The sequence below is a fragment of the Calidris pugnax genome, unplaced genomic scaffold, assembly GCF_001431845.1.
Source record: "Calidris pugnax isolate Ruff unplaced genomic scaffold, ASM143184v1 scaffold1, whole genome shotgun sequence".
Lineage (NCBI taxonomy): Eukaryota > Metazoa > Chordata > Aves > Charadriiformes > Scolopacidae > Calidris > Calidris pugnax.
The window spans coordinates 11,291,836-11,302,804 of NW_015090800.1; positions in this window are offsets into that span (position 1 = coordinate 11,291,836).

Genomic DNA, 10,969 nt, shown 5'->3' on the forward strand with positions numbered 1-10,969 from the left:
ATTTCACAGATTGAATGGAAACTACTTCAATGGCTGATGAGTTCACTCTTTTAAAATGACTCATATTAAGGAGTAACCTTTTCTGTAATCCTTCTAATCCCACCTGTTGGTTAGAACTACTTAAACATTTCTTTAGCATAGATTGTTTCTTTGTATGTTTTTAGAACAGCACAGATTAGCGCCTTCTGATGGATCAGTGTAACAAAGTTCACAGAAGTGATGTCCATTTGTGTTGTTTATAAAGCCTTACTTCCAGTTAAGGCAATTTAAGAAAAGGAACTAATCTACATAAGTAAGCAGGACTGTTGTAAAGGTATGATCTATCATAGTTCTTGATAAAAACTGATTCACTAAAGAGTTGAAAAGGTTGAAATTTGACAATAGTTTATACTACTACTGTGTTAGAGCTGAAATAATTTTGTACTTTGATGTCGATCACGTAAGGTTATATTATTTAGCACTTATGTCTAGAAATCTTTATTAATAAGTAATTATATTTGTCTGCATTTTTTTCTGAAAATGGACTGCCCCCAGCTACAAATATAATAGTCAGATATGTTTGCTAAGAATGTAGAAGGAAAAGTAAACTTCAGTTTTTCATTTAATAGGTCTTTGAAGTCTACCTATTTGCACTGCGGAAGGAAATATAAGAGTTTCTGAATAACATTTCTTTTTTTACCTTCTCTGGAAAGCAAATGGGGCGAGTTCAAATTTAGCTAATCTCTTAATGTCAATAATACAAGGCACATATTCAGTGGCTGTATGCCTCTTAGCTGGTACCCATCTCTTAAATTCATGTTTGTTTTAACCTTTAGATTAGTACAGGGAATCAAACATCCTGATATTCAAGGCAATCCACTAGGAAGCTGATCCAGAAACTGACTAAGCAGAAAAAATACCAGTTCCCCATAGTTTTCCTCCCTCACTCTCCATTTTGCTTTTCCTGATCTTTCTCTGTACACTAGGAAAAAAATGTGATTTCTTAGGGGTTTTTTTTTTTTTTGGACTTACTTTCTGAAGGTCTTCACTAGGACCTACCACTGATATGGTGAGAAAGAGAAAGTAAGAATGATATTTAATAGCAAGTATACATTTTGTCTTTACACCTGTTACAAGAAGTCAAAGGAGGAAATCTGAGTGTTGCTGAGAGGTGTTGCACAGTCTCAGGGAAGTAAGGAAAGAATAATAGTGATTCCTGCCAAAAAGAGGCAATGATAACAACACTAATCCACAGACTGTTCTTCACTAGGACCTACCACTGATATGGTGAGAAAGAGAAAGTAAGAATGATATTTAATAGCAAGTATACATTTTGTCTTTACACCTGTTACAAGAAGTCAAAGGAGGAAATCTGAGTGTTGCTGAGAGGTGTTGCACAGTCTCAGGGAAGTAAGGAAAGAATAATAGTGATTCCTGCCAAAAAGAGGCAATGATAACAACACTAATCCACAGACTGAGGATATTATGTAGAAGAACTGACCAGCATTGTTGGAACTGTGGTATTTTTAATCACTGTTCACTGCTAAACTTCCTGGGAAAGCAGACTGCCTTGCCAGAGCAACTTCTTAGTAAGAAGTTTCATGGGAAAATATGTCCTGCTGGACTATTTTGTCTAAGAGACATTTTGGGTATACCCCCTTCTTCCCAAATGAGGAAAGTACATTTACTCCTTTCTGGGCAGAACATCTTGGACAAATAGTATTATACCTCTCGTTCTTTTTATTTCCTTGATGTAGAACCTGTACTTGTCCCTGGACAATTGAAATAGTTTATTTTCTTTTACTTGAATTGCCTGGCTACGGAGGAGACAAATTTGAAAGTCAATTGTATATGGTTTTATACTTCCATCAACCTCCCTTTGATAATTTGTGTTCTTTCCACACATTCAGTATCTGTACACTTTTGTTCAATTAATAAAGCAAAATCCCTGTACGCTCTGTAATGGTACTCTTCATTTAGCTCAGCCTAAGCAGAACAGGAGGAGTGCTTTGGAGCTGCCATTGACAGCAAACCATTCTCTTTATATGTTGTGATAGGAATTAAAAGTTGGGGAACAAGGTTTCCCCCCAGTAATTGTGCATGTGGCAAGAGCTTCTGCTTATCTGAAGCTTTCGTACCCACAGGTATGCAGCATGTATCACACATGACTTGCTTTCAAATATTTCTCTTTCATTTAATACAAACCAGTTAAAATAAGAACTGAGCTGGATCAATTGGAAAGTCGATCTACAGTGTCTATTTAGTTGTCTACTGTGTCTATAAGCTAAAGTCTATGGAAGAATATAAGATCAGGGCAAACTTATAGTACTCCCCCCTATAGCACTTCTTGAACTGGCTGTTTAAGGATTGGTGAAGATCTGAGGTGATTCTAGTGATGATTAGTAGAACCTCCTAATAAAACTAAGAAATCAATAGCATATGCCTATAAGTTCAGTGACTTTTCTACCTGTTCAGAGCAGTAGATAACATTTGTACACTTGCAGATTTGCAGTGCACTGTGTACATCTCTTCATAATGTCTTTGGGAATCCTAACACTGATGTCTGCATTTTTTCCTTTTCACCTTGAAACTTTCAATTTTAGTAAAAATTTAAGATCTTTTAACATACCAGCTTATGCACTTCATCATTTTTTATCTATTTGGCTTTTTATTTTTATAATAAATAACAACCTAGTGCTGCATACAGAGCAATGACAATTATTTTGAGAAAGTCTTCTTGCTTCTACATTGCATCTTGTTACAATGAAATAAGTACTCTTAACATCTGAACTCTGATGTGGTATATGTCGGTAAATAAAAGCTAGGTGATAATGTGCCTGGAATTTGTCTTATACTTATTTTGAATTCTTCTAGGAATGAGTTATGAAACAATTGTAATAGTTTTATTTGGTCTTTTAACTACTGTAATTGTCATGTACAAGTGTTTGAGCCTAGTGCCTAGTATTGACTGAACAATAAATAAAACAGGTGTATCTTATATAAAGACAAATTTAACTATTGTCAGCATTGAAAAACTTTGCAATGCAAGAGAAAGTATTTAAATAACCTTAAAAAAATCATTTTACTGACTCTTAAAATAGCATAAAAACACCTGGTCAATGTTCATTTGCCCAGTAGCCTTCTACTTCTGATTTTAAAAAACGTGGAGTTGGTGGGGGTTCTTCAGTTGGTTTATTTTGTTTGGCTTTGGTAAATTTTATACAAAAAGCTGTTTTTCAGTCCCCTTTTTCAGCCCGCTCCTGAGCGGGCTTCCCACGGGGTCACAGCTTCCTTCAGGCTCAGCCACTCGCTCTGGCATGGCGCTCTCCATGGGCTGCTGGTAGATATCTACTCCATTGTGGATGTCTATAGGCTGTAGGGGGATAGCCTGCCTCACCATGGTCTTCACCATGGGCTGCAAGGGAATCTGTTCTCTGGGGCCTGGAGCACCTCCTCCCTCTCCTTCTGCATTGTGCTTGGTGTCTGCAGAGTTGTTCCTCTCAAATATTCACACTACTCTGGTTGCAGTTGCTGCCATGCGTTTTTTTTCCCCTTTCTTCACTATGTTATCCCAGAGACACTACCACCAGCACTGATGGGCTCAGCCTTGGCCAGCAGCCGGTCCAACTTGGAGTTGGCTGCCATTGGCTCTGTCAGAAATGGGGGAAGCTTCGAGTAGCTTCTCACAGAAGCCACTCCTGTAAGCCTTCCTCACTTTGAAAAACTTGCCACACAAACCAAATACGAATTTATATGTCCATCCTTACACTTGCATTTGTATTCTGTAAAAAGTTTGAATTAGTCTGTTTTGGTGTATGATGCTGCACTTCGGAGAGAAGGCCCTAGTGCACAAAATTATTGTGGATGAGCCACAATCAATTTTTCTGAAACCAAGTAACAGCAGGAACTTCCTTATAAGAATAATAAAGAGGTCAAGAAAGAGCGGGCCCCTTTTCTTCGCAGGCAGATGGGAGGATATCAGCCAATTAAAAAAGAAAAAAAAAAAACAAAACACCAAGAAAAAAGTAAGGAGGAGCAACTGCAATTTTGAACTCCATTTGAGAACATGATATCTGGAAGAGGCCATGAACCTGGCTATCCAGTGCAAGTCTGCTGGAATTCCTGGGATTTCTCCTCTTCATTGCTTCTCATATGGTTTTGATAGTGCTGAGGTGAGTAATTTGTTTTGCATAACTAACACTGAGGCAGGAGAATTTCTTTAGAAGTATTGCTGCTTGAAAGTGCTGGACCAATGCTACTGGAACCATTAATGAATCAAGTCCTCTGAAGGGCAGTAAATACTATTGCTAATACACAATGATCGTAAGACTGACCATGGTTTGCATTTGAGAGTTTTGCATTCTCGTACTTGCACCTATATGAAAGAGGATATGAAAGAAGTTTGGGTAAGGTAAAGGAATGTTATTGCCAACGCTGTCATAGGTCTTATCCATATATTCTGCTGAAGGTACACTTGTGTTCCACGCATGTCAGTGGAAGTTATTTTAGTGAGCTGAATCCTCTGAATCTGTTTGCGTGATGAGAGTTGACACACTGCTTACATGGGGCTATAAGACGAATGAATCTGACTCTACCGCAATTCCTTTTCATGAATGTAGAATAAATCAGCACTTTGTAAAAATCCAAACACTTGGTTGTTTGTTACTTGACTTTTTTTCACTAAAAATGTTAATTTTTATTTAGTTCTTTTTTACATTTCCTCCCCTTTTAAAAAGAATTGCATTTTTATCTGAGTTGTTTCTACTAATGTTTTGATGTTATGACAGAGTATAAGCCTCAGGTCTTAAGAATCTCGTTTCTTGTGAAGCAATAACATTGCATTATGAGTCCACAAAGTATTTCTATACTACTTTGGATGTGAGGTACATTCTTGAGATATGTTATTTTGCAAGTAATTATTGAAATGAAAGGTCAGAGGGGTTTACAAGAAGCTGTCATGCCTAAAGAGAACACAGAAATGCTGTGGTATACTTTTCATGTGGTAAGCTAAGTCACATACCACAGGTGTGGGTCTTGGTTTCTCCTACTGGGTCCTAGCATGAGGAATCAGCTGTCTTTTTATTCTGTTATTGTGAAGTGAAATTCAAAATCTGCAAAGGACTCACCTGGTATTCTCTCTTTTGTTTGTTATACCTGTCCTTGATACTGACTATTCTGCTGTTTACTCCTGCCATTCAAATAGCATTAGCACTGTGGTATACACAGCCTTAGAATATTTGTGAACTCTTAATTACAGCAGTAGGTCATTATTGCAGTGCTCATGACTGTTATCCAAGATCTACGAGTGACATTATGATTTAGTGACTATTGTAACCTTGCAACACTTTGTCTTGACTATTTTCTATGCTAGCAGTCTAGCAAAATTGTACCTGCTTCTGTTATAACAATTACAGTCTGATCTTTTTCATTCAAAGCATGTGAACTTTGTATATGACTGAAACATCTGTCTCGGAGACTCTGAGGAAGAGGAGTTGCAGGCTGTTAATCATACAGCTTCAACACTGTATTACCTTTGTTTGAGGATGAGACTGTGCTTCCGTCAATGCTCAAAAGTACAGCCAGTTACTTATAAAAGTTTTCAGGAGTTACTGGACAGAGTGGCAGCAGTCACACTGGACATTCCAGTTCTCCAGTCCAGGAGAAATCACATAAGTTTCTGGACATACTCTGTACCTCTATGCCAGCATGCCTTGTACTTCCCATAAATGAGGGCCTGTTGGAGTCAGCCAAATTGCTCTGGCAGATGTCTGCTTTTTTAGTCTTGTCTATCCAGATGGGTGGATTGCTGTTATCCAGTGCTTTCAGCAAGCTTTGAACAAGTCTATAAACACTGGCACCGGGATTGTTCACTGTGGCGGCAATCCACTGGACAGATGAGCTTCAAAGTCTACAAAGATCAATGCCACAAGATAAAGAATTACACAAAACTTTTGTTAATTAGAAGAAAAATCAATCTGCTTTTAAATTATCTCATTCTAGTTATGGATAAATGCTGTTTTAATCATGGATGTCTTTCATGGAAGATAGCATTGTTGTCAGTGAAATATCAATAATTATTTGCATTGATATAGAATTGTGAAAAGTTTGCCTTGGCCAGAGTTATATTTTGTAAGACTAAGTTAATTTCCCAGCAAAAAATTAAAATGGATAGCCTAATATATCCTTGTGTTTAGCACTTGGTTGGCATACCTTATATTTTGAATACTAAGGGTCACTTTTCCTAAAGGCAAGCAACAATAGCTATTGTCTTTGGGAAATGTACTGCTGCAATGACTTTTGCTAAGCATTATGACTTCATGGTCATTCATTTACATTCCAAATTTTCGATGGAAGTACTATTTGCAGCTGATATTACTCTGTCTCACCATTTTGGGGGATGCCGTCTGCCATTCATAGTTTTATCCACATTGATTCACGTTCAAAGAATAATTACTTGCTAACAGTATGTCTGATTCTCTGAGATGTTATCAGCATGCAACCTATAACAAAATCTATTTTTATTTTTGCTGGCCCTGAGTGCTATGGGCATTGAGCTGTAAGTGACTTTTAAGGAAGCAAGGATTCCCTGCTCTTTATGGTATACATGTCGGCATGAGGCAACTGAGTGTACATGATTTATGTACAAGATCTTCATTTTTTTTAGATGGAAGTGGTACACTTATTTAAAGAGTAAAAACAATATAAATTACAGCTTCATCTGGATGACTCATTGCTACTTTGCATGAATAGTGATTATTTGTGGATATATAGTGATTTGCCAGTGTTGTTTGACTGAAATCTGTTGCTGAGTTCAGATCCTTGTTCCTCACCATCTACTGAACCCATGTTTATTACCCTTCAAACCAGTTTGCCCTTCAAAATGAAGGGCCTGCTGCAACAAAAAAACAACCAAAAAAACACACACAAAAAAAAACCAAACAAAAAAAAAAACCAAACCAAAACCCGGCACTGTTTTCATTAGTATTATGTAGGGATGGTACAATCTTGAAATCTCATCTATGTTTTTGCAAATATTTTTCTGGACCAAAATGGAAGACAGAAACTGCATTTACCCATTACTTACTTAAACCTAATTAAAAATTTTTGGAAGCTTGAGCTGCTGATCATTTCACAGATTTCATGCTTAAAAATAGCTGTTTAGTGAAATTTTAGCCATTACCTGTTTTGCTGAACTGCTAAGATTGGATTCAGTTGAACTAACTTAATTTCTAAGACATTACTAATATGCAGTCATTATCAAGAATTGGTTGCCACTACCTGTTGATTGAGATGTCATCTATAATTACAATCAATGCTTAGTATGTTCATATAAAATTGATTCCCGGCAAGGAAAAAAATCAGGCTTCAAGACCAGATTTTATCATAAAATTTATAAATTCTTGCCTGCTGGAAGGGCAGCACAGCAGGTCACAAGCAGCCCAGGAGACATCTGGAGTGTACTGATGATGACTTTTTGACACAGGATGACTGAAGAACTGATGAGGGGAAGCACTCTGATGGACCTAGTAATAATAATTAGGAACTGGATGTGACAATTGATGTGGCTGTGGCTGGCTGCAGTGACCATGAAATAGTGGAGTTCAGGATCCTGAGAGAACAGAACAGGGCAAATAAGATCACAACTTTGAATTTCAGAAGACCAAACTTTGCTCTGTTTAGGGTTCAGCTTGGGACAAACCCATGGGATGAAGGTCTGGAGGGAAGAGGGACACAGGATTGCTGGGTCACTTCCTCTAAATTCAGGATGTGTTCATCTGAAAGTCAGGGGAAGGTGGCAAGAGGCATGAGTTGATCAACAAGAAGCTCCTGACAGAAATGAAACATAATCGTAAAGGATGTGGGAGTAGGAACCTAGGAGACTGTGGAGAGATGCTGTCTGACTGTGTGGGGAGTGGCTTAGAAAAACCAAAGACCAGATGGAGTTAAATCTGGTGAGGGGTGCGAAGGGAAAAAATGAGTTCTACAACTTTTTCAGCGTAGAAAGGAAGAACTTGGAAAATGTGAGTTTTTGCTGCTGAATGAGGCAGGGGACTGGGCACCAAAGGATGTAAAAAGGCTAGGGTGCTCAATGCTGGTTTTGCCTCAGTTTCTACTGATAGGATTTGCCTTCAAGAACCCCACATCACTCAGTCCCGAGGGAGCATTTGGAGTAATGACTTTCCTTCAATAGAGGAGGATCAGGTTAGGGGGGCATTAAAACAAACTGGACGTATATAAAGGGGATGTCCCTGCTTTGAGTGGTGGACTGGACTAGAAGATCACAAGGTCCATTCCAGCCTCAACCCTTCTGTGATTTATGATTCCAAATACACTTTTATATCTCAGTGGAATCTCATGTTAGCTAAATGTACATTTTTCCTAAACATTAATATACCATTAGCTTAACTTTCTTTTAATTTATATCTCTTGCTTCAGCACATGTATTTAGCCTGCATTGTCACCTGATTTATTAGTTCATTTACCAAAGAATCTGAAATACTCAACAAAATTGATTCCTTCAAGATGCAAAAGTAAGTGTAGACAAGGTTAATTACAACATGATCTGTAAGTGATCTGAGTGAACTGGTTTTCTTTCTGATCTTTTGTAATGAAAATTATTCTTGTTAATTTACTTAATGAGTAAATGTCGGAATTTAACATTTAGCATAAGTATTTTTAACCTGAAGTGATGATCTTGTTCTTTCTGTCTTGCAAGTCAAAAATATCTCTCTTGCAATATCACTGCTTTTTGCAACAACAGTTTTAATCATTAACAACTTTTCTTGGCATTTGTATTTGTGACTTCTACTTCATACACATTTTTCATGACTTTTAAGTTTAAGATGTAATTGCATTTGCATATTTTATGTTATTATGGTTAATAAAGCCATAGAACATTACAGAAAATGTAATACAGGACTTTTGAATAAGGAAATGTTATATTTATTGGTGGCAAATGATGGAGAGCCATATATATAGCCATAGACTCATTGGTGGAAAATAGTGGAGAGCCATATTTTTCTTCATATTTAATGAATGTGCAACAAGTGCATATCTATTACATTCCATAGGGCTGTTGAGCATGAACAGAAACAGAACTCAGAGAAAATACAGAGATGTCAATTCAGAGTGCAGTTCCACACTTCTTGACAGTTTTGTTCAAAGACTATAACCTACTTGATTTCTAAATCTGATTTAATTTCTGATTTATGCATAATATGTGATATTGGCTCTAAACTGAATATCTAAATTGTCAAAATCATGGAGTAATTTGTGAAGAACTGTGTGGTAAGATATGAAGATGTCCAGGATAGATGCCAAGCTGGTTCATTTACCTTCTCATCGCATATGTAAGTTGAAAGATTAAAAAAGAGAAATATTTCTTACTGTTATTGTGATGCTTTTATAGTAAACTGGTGCTTAAGAGCACTTACATATTATTCCTTATTTGGCACTCTCCTTGCACCATCATTTCTGATTACATAATCTCTTGAATATTTTTGTAGATGAAGTCACAGATAATCTTAAAAACCTACAGTATTTTGATGTTAAAAAAATGTATCAATTACAATCATCTGGATTTTTTCCTGTTGTTGAATTTTCTTTCATAAACAGCCAAACATCTCTAAAATGATAAGGAAATTGTTTATCGTCAGCCTACTAAAATAGGTACAAAAGCTAAACAGTTATATATGACACTGATTATATTGAATAAGACCATCTCTGCAGTATTTGCCACACGATGATTGTGCAAAATCATGTTTCTAATGATGTATTTAATTGCAGTCCTTTAAATATTTTTTTAATTAGAAATAGGCAATCTCTACATTTTGCTAGGTATTGTCATTAACTTTACAGATTTTGAGAGCTGTAGTGCTTAATGAGAAATTTGTTTTAATTATCAAGGGAAGATTTCATATAACATTGCCTTCCCATTTTAAATGCTAACTTATTGGTTCTTGTAATCATTTACTGATGAAGCTTGTCAAATCAGTAATCATTTTATCAACCAAAAGAGATCACTGAAGTTAAACTTATAATTAGACTTTGAGATATAGCTGTGTTAGGAAACAGCAGAATTTGGCCATCAATTATTAACTAGAAGTGTGAAAAGTGGTGAAATAGAAAACAGGTTGTTTTTATATCAAAAGTAATTATTACTTATAGTTTTAAATATAAAGATAAGAAATTTATGTTGATGTATTCCATTGTTTATTTTGAAAAGTATGAGATATGTTGAACTAAGCCTGCAAATGAAAATGTGATATTTTGCTACCTGTGTGTATGTGCCTAGATTTACACTAGTTTGAAAACAGTGTGTCTCTGTCACACAGAAATTCCATTTGTGGGAGGTTGAGGTCTTACACTCTTAAAAATGTCAAATCCATGACATATACAAGTATTGTCATTGAATACATTCTCTATATAATATCTGCAAAAGAACAGTTGTTTTAAGAATTAAAAACTCTGAATGCAACTTTCTTGCATACCTTGGTCAAAATCAATGAGAATATTTAGTTACTATTAGTCCAAAAGAGCTCATATGTAGTGCAGAATGAATATAAATGCAAAATACTTCCTGTATTGACCAGCAATAGCTTTTCATTAAAGTAGAACTGTCTGTGTAAATGTATGCATAGACAAAAACATAGTAAAGTTTGTTACTTCTGGGTATTCTGGGACTGGGAAATGGGTCTTATTGAGATCTTTTCCTAGATCCGTCAGACAATGAAACATCTGATCTTACATGTTAAAATGTCACAAGCTTTAAAAAGAATGTTGTTGTTGTTGGCATATGACTGAATAGAACCCAGTCCGAGTATTTGTTATCTGGGGGGAAGACTGACATTGAGGAGTGTATTTGTTTCTCTGTCAAGTTATTTGTACTATTAACAACAGCAGTATTAGTTATTACCTTATTGGAATCCCCAAATGCTAGTCATATTAGTCTTGACAAGGGGTGACAAAAGGCAGGTAATGAATGCAGTCA